Source organism: Somniosus microcephalus, chromosome 2 (assembly GCF_052327205.1).
Source record: "Somniosus microcephalus isolate GS21.2 chromosome 2, FLI_Smic_1.0, whole genome shotgun sequence".
NCBI classification, from domain to species: Eukaryota; Metazoa; Chordata; class Chondrichthyes; order Squaliformes; family Somniosidae; genus Somniosus; species Somniosus microcephalus.
In genome coordinates, this window is record NC_140988.1 from 104,362,792 (window position 1) to 104,382,879 (window position 20,088).

Sequence of the window (20,088 nt, forward strand, 5' to 3'; positions counted from 1 at the left end):
AAGGTTGGTGTTGTTGGTGCTGCTGGTGTTGGGGCTCATCGTGGTCCGATACTGAGGACCAAGGTGAGACAGTATAAACAGCACCCATGTTGATGGAATAGATGACGGAAGCATTCTGTCAATGATGAGAGTTCTTCCAATGAGGTGGCACTGGATAAAGACTTTGCTGGAAAGACTTGCAGCCTGCAGAATCTGTGCTGGAAATGGACTGACAACAGTTTCTGCCTGAGGAAAGTGATCATCTGTCAGGTGGGAGCTTTTACTGTAGCAAAATACTGCGGATGCTGCAAAAACTCAGCAGCCCAGGCAACATCCGTGGAGAGAGAAACAGACTCAAGGGTTTCGACCCGAAACGTTAACTCCGTTTCTCTCTCCACGGATGTTGCCTGGGCTGCTGAGTTTTTCCAGCGTTTTCTGTTGTTGTTTAGGAGCTTTTACTGTACATTTGATGCTGTTAAGTAATCAGCTGGAGCAATGGCCACGGAACTCCCGCCTCAGGTTGACAGACGTGCTTCCCGAGCAGCGTGAATCCTGTGGCCATGCAGGGAAATTTAAAATGTAGGGGGAAAAAGGCTCTTAAGTGCCTGTAAACTACCTAATAATGATTTCAATTGGGTCGGCTCCATGATGACAGACACACTTGGGGGAAAGGCGCGTGAGGGTAGGCTAACCGCGCGTTCCCTTTCCCCTGGCCTTGCTGCAGCCCACTCGGGCCTGATGCCTCAGCCTGTGCAGATCCCGCTACTTCACTAGCCTCTAAATTATGCGTACTGCCAGTATCTGAGCTGGTGTCTACGGGTGAGAGATGCAGTGACGCGGTGTCGTTTTCCTTTTCTTCTCCCCCCTCGCTCTCTGCAGTGCCCTGAGGGACAGGCTGCTCGGGTGCTTGCTGATTATTTGAAAGCAGAAAGGCACAAGAGTCAGGTTATGGTGAGGGACGGGGCGGGGGAAGAGAGAGATGCATGTATACAGCCTGAGTAGCTTGAAATTGAGACACGATTGTGGGCTGAGGGGGAAGTAGGGTGTGAGAAGAAAGATTAGGAATGACCATACTGTTGTTGTCCCCAAGGGGGTCAACATCACCGGTGGCCACATCGTCGCTGATGTGACACCCAATTATATCCAGCACTTGATTCTCCAGCTGGCTCAGCTCTTCAATGTCCGCCTGGTCACCGCCTGCCCGCTCCTGCTCCTGGTGATTCTGTGCCAGTTTGACCTGCAAAAGAAAAAGAAAGAGAAGTGTTGAGTGAGTTCATTGGAATGTGTTTGGGTGATGGTCTTGCCATAGTTGAATAGCTGTCCTTGTGTGCAAGGCGTGAGATATGGGTGAGTGTGTTGGTAGGTGAGTGCTGGGGGGTTGGTGCAAGGAGCAGTGTGTGAAACTTGTGGTGCAGATGGTGGTATGTGGCATTTGCTGAAGCCTTCACTCACCCTGACCACCTGTATGAGGTCGTTAAATTTCTTCCTGCAATGGGTGTGGGTCCTGGGGAACCACAGTGCTGCCCGTGATGTGGTCTGCAATCTCCCTCCACATAGTCTGGGATATTTGTGGCAAGGGCCTCCTGCCAGTTTGTGGGTATAGGACCGCCCGCCTCCTCTCTATCGCAAACACCATGTCTCGAGTTTCATCTGAGAACCTATGTTCTCTCCCTTTTTTCTCCAGTCTGCCATGGCTGCAATTGATCTCTTAATGTTGGTTGTTTTGCTGATGGGGCAACTGCAGACCCAGCAAGCCTGACAATGAGGTGCTGCAGCATCAATGAACCTCCCCTTTAAGTAATGGAACAAGCCTGTGGCAATCATTACTTGCAATTAGACTGCCCCCGATATTGGTCCAGCTGTTCAGTGTAACGCCAATGAGCTTGAATTCTCTGACTAAAATCCTGTTAATGAGGATTGAGCACAAATTTTGCGTGCTACCTAGACCATCTTCAGGTGGCACAGCTTAACCTTGTTTAGTCTAAACGCTGCCCATATCTTGGCTATAATGAATTTCTAACACATAATGTTCACTCACTGTTCATAAGCTCAGTGTAATAAATGTAATCAATCTACAGCCACATTGCACCTAGAGGCATCAAAACATTTTAGAAATGGCGAGGGGATTTTGACCCTACCCACTCAGTGGAAACTGTGTTTGTGGGCAGTTTAAACTGCTCCTGGTTACTTGCCGGAAAACCACCTGAATCCTGTCGTGTTCGATTTTTAACCTGATCTGAGCGGGTGGCAAAGATGGGGTTCTTCTTTAGATATGCTAATCGGAGTCAATGATGTCAGTTGGAACCCACCGAGGGCATTTTAATTCGGGTCTTAGCGGGAAAGCCACTGCAGTTTTCCTGCCAGACTGAAATCAAGTCCGAAAAGGATCAGGACATGATGAGACCCTGAAAGGTAAGTTTTATTTTTTTATTCATTCCTGGAGTATGGGCGTTGCAGACAAGGCCAGCATTTATTCCCCATCCCTAATTGTCCTTGAGAAGGTGATGGTGGTGAGCCGCCTTCTTGAACCACTGCAGTCCGTGTGGTGAATGTACTCCCACAGTGCTGTTAGGGAGGGAGTTCCAGGATTTTGATCCAGCGACAATGAAGGAACGGCGATATACTTCCAAGTCAGGATGGTGTGTGACTTGGAGGGGAACTTGGAGCTGATGGTGTTCCCATGCGCCTGCTGGCAGAGGTCGTGGGTTTGAGAGGTGCTGTCGAGTTGTTGCAGTGCATCTTGTAGATGGTACACACTGCAGCCACGGTACACCGGTGGTGGAGGGCGTGAATGTTAAAGGTGGTGGATGGGGTGTCAATCAAGTGGGCTGCATTGTCCTGGATGGTGTCAAGCTTCTTGAGTGTTGTTGGAGCTGCACTCAACCAGGCAAGTGGAGAGTATTCCATCACACTCCTGACTTGTGCCTTGTAGATGGTGGAAAGGCTTTGGGGAGTCAGGAGGTGAGACACTAGCCACAGAATACTCCGCCTCTGACCTGCTCTTGTAGCCACAGTATTTATGTGGCTGGTCCAGTTAAGTTTCTGATCAATGTTGACCCTCAGGATGTTGATGGTGGTGGATTCTGCTATGGTAATGCCGTTGAGTCTCAAGGGGTATTTGGTTAGACTCTCACACTTGTTGGAGATAGTCATTGCCTGGCACTTGTGTGGCACAAATGTTACTTGCCACTTATCAGCCAAAGCAGCTGAAGATGAGTGGGCCTAGGACATTGCCCTGAGGAACTCCTGTGGTGATGTCCTGGGACTGAGATGATTGGCCTCCAACAACCATCTTCCTTTGTGCTAGGTCTGACTCCAGCCAATGGAGAGTTTTCCCCCTGATTCCCATTGACTTCAATTTTACTAGGGCTCCTTGATGCCACGCTCGGTCAAATTTTGCCTTGATGTCAAGGGTAGTCATTCTGCCCTCATCTCTGGAATTCAGCTCTTGTCCATGTTTGGACCAAGGCTGTAATGAAGTCTGGAGCCGAGTGGTCCTGGAGGAACCCAAACTGAGCATCAGTGAACAGGTTATTGGTGAGTAAGTGCCGCTTGATAGCACTCGCGACAACACCTTCCATCACTTTGCTGATGATTGAGAGCAGACTGATGGGGCGGTAATTGACCGGATTGGATTTGTCCTGCTTTTTGTGGACAGGACATACCTGGGCAGTTTGCCACATTGTCGGGTAGATGCCAGTGTTGTAACTGTACTGGAACAGCTTGGCTAGAGGCGCGGCTAGTTCTGGAGCACAAGTCTTCAGCACGACAGCCGGGGTGTTGTTGGGGCCTGCAGCCTTTGCTATATCCAGTGCGCTCAGCCATTTATTGATATCACGTGGAGTGAATTGAATTGGCTGAAGACTGGCTTCTGTGATGGTGGGGACCTCGGGAGGAGGCCGAGATGGATCATTCACTCGGCACTGCTGGCTGAAGATGGTTGCAAACGCTTCAGCCTTGTCTTTTGCACTTGTGTGCAGGGCTCCACCATCATTGAGGATGGGGATATTCATGGAGCCTCTTCTTCCTGTCAGTTGTTCAATGGTCCACCATCGTTCACGACTGGGTGTGGCTGGACTGCAGAGCTTTGATCTGATTTATTGCTTGTGGGATCGCTTAGCTTTTTCTATAGGATGTTGCTTCCGTTGTTTAGCATGCATGTAGTCCTGTGTTGCAGCTATCCGAGGTTGGTACCTCATTTTTAGGTACACCTGGTGCTGCTCCTGGCATGCTCTTCTACACTCCTCATTGAACCAGGGTTGGTTGCCTGGCTTGATGGTAATGGCAGAGTGAGGGAATATGCCGGGCCATGAGGTTACAGATTGTGGTGGAATACAATTCTGTTGCTGCTGATGGCCCACATCACCTCTGAGCTGCTAGATCTGTTCTGAATCTATCCCATTTAGCATGGTGGAAGTGCCACACAATATGATGGATAGTGTCCTCAGTGTGAAGATGGGACTTCGTCTCCACAATGACTGTGGAGTGGTCACTGCTGCCAATGATGTCATGGACAGATGCATCTGTGACAGGTAAATTGGTGAGGACGAGGTCAAGTAGGTTTTTCCCTCATGTTGGTTCTCTCACCGCCTGTCGCAGGCCCAGACTGGTAGCTGTGTCTTCAGGACTTGGCCAGCTCGGTCAGTAGTGATGCTACTGAGCCACTCTTGGTGATGGACATGAAGTCCCCCACCCAGAGTACATTCTGTGCCCTTGCTACCCTCCGTGCTTTTTCCAAGTGGTATTCAACATGGAGGAGTACTGATTCATCAGCTGAGATAGGGCAGTAGGTGGTAATCAGGAGGAGGTTGCCTTGCCCATGTTTGACCTGATGCCATGAGACTTCATTGGGTCTGGAGTCAATGTTGAGGACTCCCAGGGCCACTCCCTCCAGACTTTACACTACTGTGCCACCACCTCTGTTTGGTCTGTCCTGCCGGTGGGACAGGACATACACAGGGATGGTGATGGAGGAGTCTGGGACATGAGCTGAAAGGTATGATTCTGTGAGTATGACTGTCAGGCTGTTGCTTCACTAGTCTGTGGGACAGCTCTCCCAATTTTGGCACAAGTCCCCAGCCTAACCTCGGTGGTGGGAAAATTATTGGAAAGAATTCTGAAGGACAGGATAAATCTTCATTTAGAAAGACACGGATTAATCAAGGATAGGCAGCACGGATTTGTTAAGGGAAGGTCGTGTCTGACAAACTTGATTAAATTTTTTGAAGAGGTAACAAGGAGGGTAGATGAGGGTAGTGCGTTCGATGTAGTGTATATGGACTTTAGCAAGGGGCAGCACGGTGGCATAGTGGTTAGCACTGTTGCCTCACAGCGCCAGGGACCCGGGTTCAAATCCGGCCTCGGGTGACTGTCTGTGTGGAGTTTGCACATTCTCCCCGTGTTTGCGTGGGTTTCCTCCGGGTGCTCCGGTTTCCTCCCACAGTCCAAAGATGTGCGGGTTAGGTTGATTGGCCATGATAAAAAAATTGGCCCTTAGTGTTAGGGGGGATTAAATACACAGGGTTACGGGGATAGGGCTTGGGTGGGATGGCTGTCGGTGTAGGGACCGGGTGCTAGGGTTTGGATGATCAGCCATGATCTCATTGAATGGCGGAGCAGGCTCGAAGGGCCGAATGGCCTACTCCTGCTCCTATCTTCTATGTTTTGATAAGGTTCCACATGGCAGACTGGTTACGAAGTTAAAAGCCCATGGGATCCAGGGCAAAGTGTCAAGTTGGATTCAAAACTGGCTCGGAGACAGGAAGCAGAGGATAATGGTTGATGGGTGTTTTTGTGACTGGAAGGCTATTTCCAGTGGGGTCCCACAGGGCTCAATACTAGGTCCCTTGCTTTTTGTGGTATATATCAACGATCTTGACTTGAATATAGGGAGTATGATTAAGAAGTTTTCAGATGATGCTAAAATCGGCTGTGTGGTTGATACTGAAGAAGGAAGCTGTAGACTGCAGGAAGATATCAATAAATTTGTCAGGTGGGCAGAACAGTGGCAAATGGAATTCAATCCGGAGAAGTGTGAGGTAATGCATTTGGGGAGGGCTAACAAGGAAAGGGAATACACGTTAAATGGTAGGACACTGAGTAGCGTAGAGGAACAAAGGGACCTTGGAGTGCATGTCCACAGATCCCTGAAGGTAGCAGGCCAGGTAGATAAGGTGGTTAAGAAGGCATACAGAATGCTTGCCTTTATTAGTCGTGGCATAGAATACAAGAGCAGGGGGTTATGCTTCAACTATATAAAACACTAGTTAGGCCTCGGCTAGAGTACTGCGTGCAGTTCTGGTCACCACATTACAGAAAAGATGTGATTGCACTAGAGAGGGTACAGAGGAGATTTACAATGTTGTTGCCGGGAGTAGAGAATCTTAGCTATGAGGAAAGACTGGATAGGCTGGGTTTGTTTTCCTTGGAACAGAGGAGACTGAAGGGAGACCTTATTGAGGTGTACAAAATTATGAGGGGCATAGACAAATTGGACAGAAAGGACCTATTTCCCTTCGCATAGGGGTCAAAAACCAGGGGACACAGATTTAAAGTAATTGGGGGAAGGTTTAGAGGGGAAATTTCTTCACCCACAGGGTTGTGGGGGTCTGGAACTCACTGCCTGAGGGTGGTAGAGGCAGAAACCCGAACCACATTTAAAAAGTACTTGGATGTGCACTTGGGATGCTGTAACCTGCAGGGCCACGGACCAAGAGCTGGGAAGTGGGATTAGGCTGGATAGCTCTTTGTTGGCCAGCGCGGACACGATGGGCCGAAATGACTTCCTTCTGTGCTGTAACTTTCTATGATAGTGAGGAGGACTTTGCAGGGTTGACTGGGCTGGGTGTGCCGTTGCCGTGTCCGTAGCCGATGCTGAGGTCGATGCCGGGTGGTCCATCCGGTTTTATTCTTCATGTTTCTTGTAGAAACTTAGTATTGTTATAACTGAGTGGCTTGCTAGGCTATTTCAGACGGCAGTTAAGAGTCAACCACATTGCTGTGGGTCTGGAGTCACATATAGGCCAGACCAGGTAAGGATGGCAGTAAAGGACATTCGTAAACCAGATGGGTTTTTACGACAATCCAGTAGTTTCATGGTCATCATTACTGATCCTAGTTTTTTATTCCAGGTTGTTTAATTAACTGAATTTAAATTACACAGCTTCCATGGTGGGATTTGAACTTGCGTCTCCGGATCATTAGTCCAGGCCTCTGGGTTACTAGTCCAGTAACATAACCACTATGCTACCGTTCCCTGTAGACATGCTCCTCCAGGCCCCACAAGGAAAGTTTAACCGCCCCTGCTCCCGATGCCTCCCATTCTCTCCTGCAAGACCCTCCCAGAACCCCCTTCTCCACACATACCTGCCAGAAAATAGCCATGGGCGCCTAATTTTCACGAGTCGGCAGCTGCTTCCCGCCCACTTTCCGCCCAGAACAAGGTCCTTCACTATATATGCTTCAGATGGGTTCCTTTACCACCTGCTGAGACGAGCAGGTTAAAATCAGAATGGGTGGAAGAGGAGCGGCGGTATGATAACGAAGCTGGGCGGTTGGAATCGCATGGCCGCGTGCTGCCGGTGGGAAATTGACTCCCACTGGGAGTTAACATCAATCCAGTAATCACGGTTGTGTAAAATATGTTCTTGTTGCGTATTTTCTGTTAACTTGGCTATCCGAGTGAATGGTTTGTATAAGTCCTAATCAAGCACAATCGCCTACCAACTATAACATTTCTCAGTAACCAAGTTACTATGTGTTCCTAATTGGCACTGCTGACATGACTGGGAAGCTTAGTTATTTAAAGTTTTGGTTTACAAATAACTCTATGATTTCCCCAAGGAGCTCCAGGGTTAGCTTCACAACACAGCTGGCCTGTGAACCAGCTGCACAGAGCTATAGCCCTGACTTGTTTTTGAGTATCGTCCAGCTCCACAAAGTCAGTCAGCTACAAGTTTAGTCAGACGTGGACTGCCATTGGCCTGTATTTTAGGGGCTCGCCAGGACTGTCAACAGCCTTCAATCACGAGGTTCATTCTGAAGGAGGGGTTGTTATTTGAGCAGGTCGGTGAGTCGCACCACTTCAACAGTAAATTAACTTCGACTCAATATCACTAAACCTACGAAGACTCAACTTGGTTCAGATTTTCCAGCATCGGTGTGTTGGAAAAGAAACTTGCCAACTTCATATTCTTTGGAAAGTCCTGAAAGGTAGAAGCAAGTTTCAAATGATTCTTTATGAAATTACTACAGAATAAGAGAGGCGCTGGAAATACTACCGCTTGCTTTAATTTTCTACAGTACGTGTGTCTTGCCTAAGTCTATTTAGGAGTCTGCCAAGAATAGGTGAGGTATGTACCTAGTTAAAGTTAAGCCAACGATAAAGCTTTGACACTTCTCTACATATAAAAATAATTAACCACAAACATGCACTTAAATACCAACAAGAATCGATCTATATACCTACAAGCTTACACATGCATATACATACTACGTGTCCACATATTATTCCTGGCTTGTTGGGCAATACATTCTTTTGTAACATTAAGATATGTTAAAACAAAGTTTTTTCACGAGTGGGGAGTTTCTCTGTGTGCTATGTGTATCAAAATTGAAAACCCCTGTATGAAGTACAAATTTCATTACACATAGCATGCAGAGGAATTCTTACCCATAACTTGGCATTAATGTTTTTGGAACAAAAAATTGACCTGCAATTGCCATCCTTTGAGTTAAAATCTCTGTTTTATTTGTGGGAGCCGTGCCTACGATTACACATGTAGTGAGTAATGATCTTGTGATGTGAGATGAATTAGTCAAACAAGGGCTGTCCCATTATGTTGGCAGATTTGTCCTCCAGTCATTTCTGCAGCAGGCAATTGAACTGAAATTGTTCAAAGTGGGTTTAAAGTGAATGGGGGAGAAATTCAACTTACACCCAAAAACGGGCACGAAGTCAGGGGAGGAGCGACCACTCAGCACACTAAATTCAACTTCGGGCTTCGTTCAAATTTCACTGGCGAGCTGCGGGCGCAAAATGGACATCCCACTGCAGCTCCTCAATTGAGGAGGATGGGAAATCGGCCAACACTCACCAATGAGCTGGCTGGTAGGTCGAGTCTGGGGAGGGCGGCAATCCTGGGGGGGGTGGGGGGCCTCAAACACAGCAGCAGCGGGCTGGAGTGTCTTTGTGGGCCCAAGAGGAACACTTTGGCTTTTCCAAAAATAAAAACTGAAGCATGTGCCCTTAAGGACATTGGCTATCCTGCTTAAGACACATAACTAGGCGGAGCATGTGCCTTTAGGACACTAGTTATCCCACTCAAGACCTGGTAGAACTAGGTGGAGCATGTGCCTTTAAGGACGCTGGTTCTGCTGCTCAGGACCTGATACAATTAGGCGGAATGTTTACAGTGCAAGCGCCACCCATTTGTAACTGAATTCTGCATTTACGGTCCTAGGAACTTAATGCCTGTTTCAGGTGGGTGCCCTGGAATCGCCTGAGCCAGTATGGTGTCCAGTACACTTTTGGTCCAGATCAGGCGCAACAGAACCTGACATGAAATTTGATACTTAACACCCATTTTACTTGCGTAAAATGGGCAGCCGTAAGTTGAATTTCTTCCCCAGTGTGTTGCAAATTCCTGACCGTGACTGTTACACTACTTCCTTGGAGAGAGTAGTGCCACTGACACATTTACGATAGTGCCAGTCAGTGTCTCCTAATGTTATTGTGGATGCTAGCCAATTGTCTCTGGCAGTAATAGGGTAATATTATTCCACTGGCCCTGCTCGTTTGACGTAAGCTTTAAACCAGCAGGAACGAAACATCTGACCTCTGTTCTGATATCAGATAGCAGCTTAATAGGAAATGACCTGAGTCCAGTATACTGAGAGCTGTATCCAATCTCTGGAAATTGGCACAAAGATCAATGGTACAAGTGAATGAGATTAGATTTCTTCTGCAATGGAGAATTATGCTATTTTGTGCAATCATTGTGCACCCAAACTGAAGAACACTTTTGGCTCTGCTTAATGACATTCACCCAATTGCGAGTGCCTCAGATTTCTAACTGGAATTTGTGTTCATTCTCCTAGAACAATAAATGGGCATAAATAAGTGTCAGTGTTCGACGTCTTTATCAGCAATTTAACACACATACCCAAATTACAATCCTCAAGAAATTAATAAACCTAAACTGGACGGTAATCACAGTTTCACTTTCACCAAAGGTAGTCCCATAAGTAATCCGAGCTTTTCTACAAGCACACTCAAGGGGTCAGTGGACGGATGAGCTAATTGTTCATTTTATAGCATCAGTTATTTTCTGTTTTCTAAAGCCAGCAATCTCATTCATCATCCATCAGATTTTGTTTCTTCTAGGTTTCCCCAGTGCTACATACAACTGAGTGAACAATAACAAAGGCCAAGGCCTTGTGTAATATGTACTTTGTGAACAAAATCAAAGTCAACCAATGTTTGGGAGGATCTTTTCCCCTATTACCTGTAGCAATAAGTGGCAAAGGCTGAATTGATCCAATATGGATTTACTTTGTTAGGAGGAGGAGGAATCTTTTGAAATTTGTTCCAATTTATACTGTTCAGATCAATTCAGATATTGCTCGATTCAGGCATGTTTAATTTAGATTCTTCAGCAGAGATGTTGGAATTCATGCTATGCGATATTAGTAATAGATACATTAGTGCATTCATGTGAAATTTCTGTTTGCTATTTTAATGAAGGAGTTATCCAAATGGGCCTTCATTAAAATGGAAGACTGAGGGATATATATGAATGCATTAATGCATTCGTAACTAATATTTCACAACACCATTTCCAAAGCTGATTTCAAGTTAGAAAGATGGGCACAAATCCAAAGTCTGAACATTGAGAAAGTTCCCAAACCAAATTCAAACTTGGATTCAACTTGACCTAACTCTGATAATATTAAACTGCTCACTTTGGTGCAGTTATGATCCAATTATTAAGATTTCTTCAAGAAAGCGATCTGAATCAGACTGAAGGGTGAGCATGGGGGTAGAAGACAAGCCGTATAATTGAAGTAAAATCAAAGAGTTGGTAATGCGGACATTCATCATGTAGTTATGTAAGGGTAGATTTTACAAATGAACACTCCAGGCGGAGAACTTTGAGTGACAGGAGCACATAAGCAAGAACTCTAGTGCAGAGCCATCCGAATTCCCGGTATGTAATTCCAATGCTGAAACTCTGCACTGGGAGTGCTAAATTGTAAAATCTACTCCATAGTAAACCATAGACAAGCCAGGGGCAGCGATGTAAAGGTTAACCTCATCGTCCTTGGACTAGGAGGTGGAGAAATCAGCTCGGGGTTCCACTTTTGATCAATAATGGATGGCCCATGCTGAACGGTACGTGTGTGGAGACTTCAGGTGAGAACCTGATCCCATTCAGCTGTGGTGCCCCTCACATCCGACACAGGCGAATAGCTGCCTAATACCCAACATCTCCAATAGCACATAAAGAAAAAACACTTGGGAATGGCTCAAGAGAGTTGCTGAGTGTTGTGTATGTACCTTTAAGGGAATAACTGGTCTCAGACTGCAGTACCGGCAGTGACCACCCCTGTATAAAAGGCCCTAGCAGGCTTCTGTAGTTTCAGTTTCCAGGTTGTCTCCATTCAGTGAAGACTTGTTATAATCAACTCCTGCAGTCCGTGTCTTAATTATACACGGACATAATACTGGCGACGAGTAAGAAACGAACTTACCTGCAACTCGGCAGCACCTCAGACGACGTTATTGAAGGTCGAAGCCAGAAGAAAGAAAAAAAAAATCCAAAGAAACTCGAGAAACGGGCGTCGACCGTAGGCAACCGCCCTCCAAATCATCGAATTGAAAAGTGCAGGAGAGACTGTCGAGAGCCAGGCTTTGTTCTCCAGTCTGTGGTTTCCCAGCTAATCGGGCTGGTGGCAGGTAGTGCACTGATCCTTCCTGGGCTGCGGCGGGCTAGAGCTCGATCGGGTGGCTCTGCAACGGGGCCAGGCAGCGAGTCGGGAAGCAAAGAGAGAGAGAGAGGGTGGAGCACACAGGGCGCGGCTGGTGCTTCGCAGCCGGGCAGCGTTCGGACCTAAGAAGAGGGAGGGAAGTGTCCCAGAGGGTCCGCTCCATGACGGGAACGGTTCTTCAATTAACGGAGCAAATATTGAAGCGCGATAGAAAAATAAAAATACCGCGGAGAGCGGCGTTGGCGGCAGCGGCGGGAAAGCGCGGGAGTCGCCATCTTAACTCTGGGAAGAAGGAAAAGCGCGGGAGGCGCCATTTTGATCCATCGGGGACGAAGGCAAAGCGCGGGAGGCGCCATCTTAGATTTTCAAGATGCCAAAGACTGGCGATATCACTGCCTTCGATAATGCAATAGAAGACTGGACCACTTATGTGGAAAGAGTCGAGGTATATTGCGACGCAATCGAAATAGCCGATGAGAAAAAGGCATCGGTATTGCTAAATTTAATGGGCGCAAGAACGTACGGCCTATTGCGGGACCTGATTACTCCAGCCAAACCGAAGGCGCAGAGTTTTAACGAAATTGTTGCTATCCTACAGGAACACCTAAATCCTACAATGCTGCTGATAGCAGAAAGATTTAAATTCCACATGAGAAATCAGCATAAAAATGAGAGCAATGCTGATTACCTTACGGAACTACGCAAGCTATCAAAGCACTGCCAGTTCGGAGCAGGACTGGCAGATACCTTACGGGACAAATTTGTCTGTGGACTCCTGAGTGAAGGAACCCAGAAGAGGTTACTCTCAGAGAAAGAGCTGACGCTAGATAAGGCTTTCAGCGTGGCAGTATCGTACGAAGCAGCAGCAAGGGGAGCTGCGGAAATACAGCAAAAGCCACAGGAATACGGCACCCACGAAATGACACGGGGATTTGCAAAATGTTATTGCTGCGGCAGAACAAACCATGACCAGAGGACTGCTGGTCCAAGGACAAAATATGCAGGCAATGCGGAAAGATGGGACACATTGCACGAGTTTGCAGGTCTGAGAAGAAGACCAACGACAACAAAAAGGCTACTAAGGAACCGTACAGGAAAGTACAAAAGATGACGGACAGCAGTTCCGAAGACCAGATGAGCGATAGTGAATCCGGGAACAAGAGACTAAGCTGTCTCAAACTTCACAACGTAATCGCAAAAGAGGATCACGGAACCATTTGGGTCACCCTCACGATAGCAGGGTCCCAAGTCAAAATGGAATTGGATACAGGATCAGCGCTAACGGTCATGAATCGACGAGACTACGAGCGGCTATTCTCACACATACCCTTGAGAGAGACATCCATTGTCTTGAGGACGTATACGGGGCAAAAAGTATACCCCAGAGGAAAAATAAGGGTGCCTGTCGAATACAACGGCAAGAAAATACGGAAATTGTATCTCTACATTCTGCAAGATGGTGGACCACCGTTATTGGGACGTGATTGGATCAGAAAGATCAGTTTAGTCTGACACTCCATTCAGGCACTGACGGTGGCTGGTAAAAAGGATGACTACGTCACTCCTGGACGATTGTCAACAATCTTAGCTGACGCCAAAGAGGTATTTCAACAAGAAATGGGCACTCTTAAAGGCGTAACCGCCTCGATAAAAGTAGAGGAGAATGCAATTCCCAAGTTTTTCAAAGCAAGACCGGTACCATATGCAATTCGCCCAGCCGTCGAGGCAGAGCTAGAGAAGGCAGGCGTGTTATCTAAGGTAGACTGGAGCGAGTGGGCGACACCCATAGTTCCTGTCATGAAGAAAACGTTAACCAATAAGTCTGAGGAGCCAAGGAAGGTTTGCATCTGTGGGGACTTCAAGGTGACGGTGAACCCAGTCCTTCACACAGTACAATATCCTCTTCCAAGGATAGAAGATATCTTCGCCTCACTATCTGGAGGGAAGCGTTTTACAAAAATTGACCTAGCACAAACATATTTGCAGATGGAGGTTGAAGAATCCTCTAGGAAGTATCTCACGATAAACACTCACAAAGGTCTTTACCAGTATAATCGACTGGTATTCGGAGTAGCATCAGCTCCGGCGATATGGCAAAGAGCGATGGAACAAGTCCTGCAAGGGATTCCAGGGACTCAGTGTTACTTGGACGACATCCTACTGACAGGTGAAGATGACCGTGAACACCTTGCCAACCTAGAGCAGGTGCTCACTAGACTACGTGAACATGGGCTACGAGCCAATCGCCCTAAGTGCGAGTTTTTTAAGAAACAGATATCGTATTGTGGCCACGTGATTGATGAAGAGGGGTTGCATAAGTCCCCTGACAAAATTGAAGCGGTAGTTAAGGCTCCAGCGCCTGAAAATGTGTCGCAACTGAGTTCATTCCTCGGATTGGTGAATTACTACCATAAGTTTTTGCCGAATTTGTCCACAATTCTGCATCCACTGAACGCCCTACTACGAACGGGAGTAGCATGGAAATGGAGCGATGAATGTAAGCGGGCCTTTCAGAAGAGTAAGGACCTAATCACTTCAAGAGAAGTATTGGCTCACTACAACCCATCACTACTGATAAGACTGGCGTGTGATGCGTCTCCCTACGGCATTGGGGCGGTACTGTCACATAAATTCCTTGATGGTTCAGAGAGGCCGATAGCTTTTGCGCCACGCTCGTTAACTTCAGCCGAGCGTAACTACGCCCAGAGTGACAGAGAGGCCCTCAGCCTGGTGTGGGGGGTGAAGAAGTTCAATCACTACCTGCACGGTCAGAAATTTACTCTACTAACTGATCATCAACCTCTCGTCTCCATTTTCAACCCTCAGAAGGGCGTACCGATAATGACGGCACAACGGCTACAGAGGTGGTCCCTTTTCCTAGGGGCACACCAATATGACATCGAGTACAAAGGAACTAAACCGCATGGGAATGCTGATGGATTGTCGCGCCTACCGTTGCCGACGGTGGAAGATGAACTGGCAGTGGATCCAGTGGAGTTATTCCACTCGACTATAGTCGAATGTCTCCCTGTGACGAATGCAAACATAGAAAAGGAAACACGAAATGACCCGACACTCTCCTGGGTCTATGATTTAACGGTGAAGGGATGGCCAGCACATGGCGAACCACTGCTGCTAGCATTCTCGCCGAGAAGAGAACAGCTGTCAGTGTGCAGAGGAACCTTGATGTGTGGATCCAGAGTAGTAATTCCACCCAAATTGAAGGATAGAGTGCTCAATGAGCTTCATGAGGGTCATCTGGGAGGGGTAAAAATGAAGAACTTAGCCAGAGCGTTTGTGTGGTGGCCGGGAATCGATAGAGAAATCGAAGAGATGACCAAGAGCTGTACAAGATGCCAGAAGGTCCAAAACGCCCCACCACAAGCCCCTCTACATCCATGGGAGTGGCCCTCATCTCCATGGCAAAGGGTGCACATTGATTTTTGGTCCCTTTATGGACTCGATGTTTTTAATTGCGGTGGATGCACATTCAAAGTGGCCAGAGGTAATAAAAATGTCCTCAACGACCACAGAAAAAACTATCACAGTCTTACGAACCATATTCGCCAGGAATGGGCTGCCTGAACAGATTTGCTCTGACAATGGACCACAGTTTGTGTCTGAAGAGTTCTGGAGGTTCTTAAAGAACAATGGTGTTAAGCATTACACATCCGCCCCATATCATCCAGCCACTAATGGATTGGCCGAGAGGTTTGTTCAAACATTCAAGAAGGCTATCAAGGCAATGTGTAATGAAGATATACCCCTACAACACAAGGTGGATAACTTCTTGTTTGCCTACCGGAATGCGACACATGCGGTTACCAACCAAACTCCAGCCACGATGTTCTTCAATCGAAGACTACGATGCCGCTTGGATTTGGTTAAGCCAAACGTCCGAAGAGATGTGGAGAACAGGCAGTTTCAGAATATGAATGAAAGGCCGACCAGGAGTTTTAAGATAGGTCAACCAGTTTTGGCCCGGGACTACTGCACAGAGAAATGGCAGCCAGGAACAATCTGTACACGGCAAGGACCTCTAATGTATACCGTGGATGTTGGGGAGAGCATTGTAAGACGCCATGCTGACCAGATTCTAGAGTCACTGGAAAACGTCGACTCCACACCACGATCTGATACACCTGGCGATGAAACCGAAGTACCAATTGCATCTACCTCAGAATCGGTGATATTGGAAGCAGACGAACCAAACAACGACATTGATCCCGACTCAACCTTGCCAGAAGAACCTGATATCCCAAAGAGGCGTTATCCAGACAGAATCAGGAAGCCTCCTCAAAGACTGAACTTATAATTGCTTAACTTCAACCAATGTATCTAGCAACCGTAATTGTAATTGTAATTAGTTATTATTTAGTTGTTAAATGAATGTTATGTACTGTTTATCTAAAAGGGGAGGAATTGTTGTGTATGTCCCTTTAAGGGAATAACTGGTCTCAGACTGCAGTACCGGCAGTGACCACCCATGTATAAAAGGCCCTAGCAGGCTTCTGTAGTTTCAGTTTCCAGGTTGGCTCCATTCAGTAAAGACTTGTTATAATCAACTCCTGCAGTCTGTGTCTCAATTATACACGGACATAATACTGAGAGCTGAAAAAACACTTGGGAATGGCTCAAGAGAGTTGCTGAGAGCTGAAGAATATCACCCTGGAAGAAGTCACAGCTTTCCTGAGAGGAGGGATAAAAATGAGGGAAAATATATATCTTTTAAACTTTGGAGAAAAAAACATGAACTGGAATGTGTTCTAGAATGCTGTCTGCCGTAAAATCATCTAGTTGCCATTGTGAATAGTTCACTTAGGTCTCTGGTTTGGTTCTGCAAACCGAACTACCACCAGATAAGGCATGATGGGAAGTGTCCGCAGTATGCTTATGACATCCTGTAGGATTTTCTCTTCCCTGAATGTTGTATGATCGCTTTTCAGAGTCTTTGGCTGGGGTGGGACACCTCCTCCACTGCCAGCATGCTGCTCGCAATTTCCTGATGCATATTGTGGGCTGGTGCATGCTCAGAAAACCTACCCTTGTAACTTCACTCTGGCAAAATTGTTCATTCTTTAAAGAAGCATATATTATTTAATATTTTTATTCTTTCTCCATGCCAGCCACCATATTGGCTTGGAGGTTCCTGTGTCTCTGCCAATAATTACCCAGCAGAGTTACACTATAGTGGTGCAGGGTGATACCGCTCTGATTTTTCATGCTACCTGTGGGAGGTGCCTGAGCTTTGCTTGACATCTTTTCACGACTGCACAGCTAATTCAGAAATGTATTCAGTGGGGAATAGTGATCTGCATTCTACCTCTTAAGCTGCAGTGATACCATAATGCAAAGCAGTGTGACGCTTAACATTGGCTTTGCCACTGGTTTGACAACTTGAGTCCACAGTTATTCTACCATTTCTGCATTGATGCTGAGTGAATATTGTATCTCATCAACACAATAACTGGGCCATTGGACACAATCAGCTAAAAATTATTGTTGCCGATATTAGCGGATGAGCACCTTTTTTTATTTTTGCAGGGTGCACTGTTCACGAAAGCATTACTTTGTTGAGTCAAGCTGATAATTCTCCCCTTTCCCTGTCTTTGAAAAATAGTTGTTCTGGTCTCCTGTAAAATCTTGCTCCTTACAGAGAAGAAAATCCTTCTGCAATGAGAGATTAAGTTGCGCTTCGGAGAAAACCCCAAACATGGTAGATAAACAGTTTAAAAATAGGATCTTCAAAGTCTGTGGCTAGTTCTGAATTTTAAAAAGCTTCTTGTGCTCCCAGATTCTGATCAGACTTTTCCTCAGTATTTTCAGGATATTTCTTTCTGTATTATTTTTGTGGTGGCTACAGAGTGAAAATGCATCAAGAAAGAATGAAATTATTTTGATTTTCCTAAATAATCGAGAAAAACAATTGTTACATTTGGTCACGACTAGCATACACCACTAACTACAATTATCACTTCTAAAATACTCCCTATGCCCTGAAAATTGTAGATCTTGTGGTGACCACATCCCCATGGAGAATGCTCATATCCTTCCTGTCTATTTCATGCATTCTGCTATCATGTCCCGCTTTTAAAACGCCTTCAACCGTTAGTGGATGGCTAATAATCTGTTACCCTCAGTAGTTATGAGAACACTTGAATATAAATGACTAGACTCCAGATCAGCTCATAGAATGTGTTTGTGTACTAGATTTATTCAAATAATGTTTAAATGCACAGCTTTGGAGACTGGAACTAACGACACTTGGCCTCGACTGAAGACTAAATGCATGTGGAAAGCTAAGAAACTTGTGGACTTTCTTTAGAGGCTCTAAGCCCAAATTTTTAGATATGATGTAGAATCTTCCCTAACATTGCATTGATAATGCACCCATGATGTACATTCTGTAACTGCCATTTAGGAGAAATTTTCCTTCTGCTTCCTCTTCTTCCTTCTCCTCCCCTCTGAAAACAAATCTGGAACATATTTACATGATGTTCAACTATGTGTTTGTAATAAGTTTACTGGCAGAACATTACTGTCTTCTTTTCACCCGTTTAATATGATCCGGACACTCTGGTGCGGTTCTGCTCCTCCGGTGACTTGTAGGCAATGTTTTTTGTGGTTTCTCTAAATGGATAAACTGCTTTGATGGACTTTGTTCAGGAACATAATTCCTGCAAAATTTAAGATAACCAGGACAGAGTAGTTTGGTAGATTAGCACACTGTCCCTTCACCTCAGACTTAGGTTTGAATCTCTGCTGGCTGTAAGGGTCCACTGTGAAATGAGTTTGGGGAGTCTCAGTCCAGTTCCTGTAAATTGCACAATTTGATACAAATTGGTACAAAATTGGCAATCTCACCAAGAGCTCTGCTAGGGATTGTTGGAAGTGGAAACAATCATACTGGTGCATAAAGGGTGCTCATTTTGATCATGGAGTTAAGACGCATTGTTGGGACACCTTAAAAGGAGCTTCACTTTGCATCAAGCTGTGCTATGCTTGACCTGACACTGAATGACAACGTTTGATTGATGAGCACAAAAATTCACACAAAAAGAACATCCAAATATTAATATATATGATCCATTAATTTCACATGCATGTAATTTTGTTTCTTTCACTAACATTTACAAACCTGAGTGTGTAGATCTTTCTGTACAGGTGCATTGCATACTTTATCCTTTCTTTTTATTTATCATTTTATTTGCACAATAATTTTGTTGGGTTAAGAGTTGATGCTAACTGATCTCCACTTCAAAAGTAGCTGGCTAAAAGATCAACTCATTTGATGGATGTTAAAGATCATGGGAATGATGGTTGCTTTCAGTCTTTGTACAACTTCCAGCTTTCCTTTCACTGAGCAGAGTCTTGGATTGTGTTGACTGCACTCTTGTGAGGCTGGAGGTTAAGGTTACCCAGCATTGGCTGTGGTCTTTACTCTGCCTAGAAGTGCTCCATAGTTTCATCAGATGCAAAATGGGGACAAGTTCAATTCTCCAATTTTCTGTGTTTTCAGGCATTTGGCCTTTATTCAGCTGGAATTGGATCTGGAGCACATTGATATATTCTTCTTGTAGGCTGCCAATTGCCATGGTTTGATGGATTACATGGGCACCCTCCTAGCCCAGAATCTTCTCAAAACCCCAAATGAATATCCATTAGAACCAAAATTGATTTCAAGCTAGAAAAATCAGAGCACTGATTACTTCAAATGCAATATTTAAAAATCGTGCTTTTCTATTTAAATGAACAATGCAATCATAACCCACCTATGGCCTGGAAATTAGAGGCCGGCGCAAACTGGGCACTGGGAACAATCTCTGCAGCGGAACAGGTAGGTCCAAGGCCCACCCAATATTGGGCCTCAGGCCTCATTTAGATGAGGCCGGCGAGCTGTAGACGTCTGCTGGGCATTCCCCAGGCAGCTCGCCGGCAAAGACGATTTGAATTTTGGGTCGCTGAGTAGGTGTTTTAGATTATCACCAATATTTCTAGAAAGGCAGTCTAACGTTTTTAAAAAAATTCTTGTTAATTGTTCAAAGCTCTCCCCACCCTTTATGGACAGAGTTCATCTAGTTTGTTGCACCGTCGCTCGCTGTCTGCCTTCAGCATAATCTG

The 20,088-nt window shown here is 45.9% G+C and overlaps 1 protein-coding gene across 7 annotated transcripts in view; it reads left to right on the forward strand.

The window, feature by feature from the left end:
* Positions 1–20,088, forward strand: part of trim2a (tripartite motif containing 2a) — a 285,296-nt gene that overhangs the window by 131,675 nt on the left and 133,533 nt on the right. The window contains exon 1 of one of the 7 annotated variants that reach the window (XM_086011949.1): positions 7,994–8,190. The exons of the other annotated variants lie outside the window; for them this stretch is intronic. The gene's annotated coding sequence lies outside the window, so the exon portion shown is untranslated. Of the gene's footprint in view, positions 1–7,993; positions 8,191–20,088 lie in introns of those variants that run through there. 7 annotated transcript variants of the gene reach the window in all.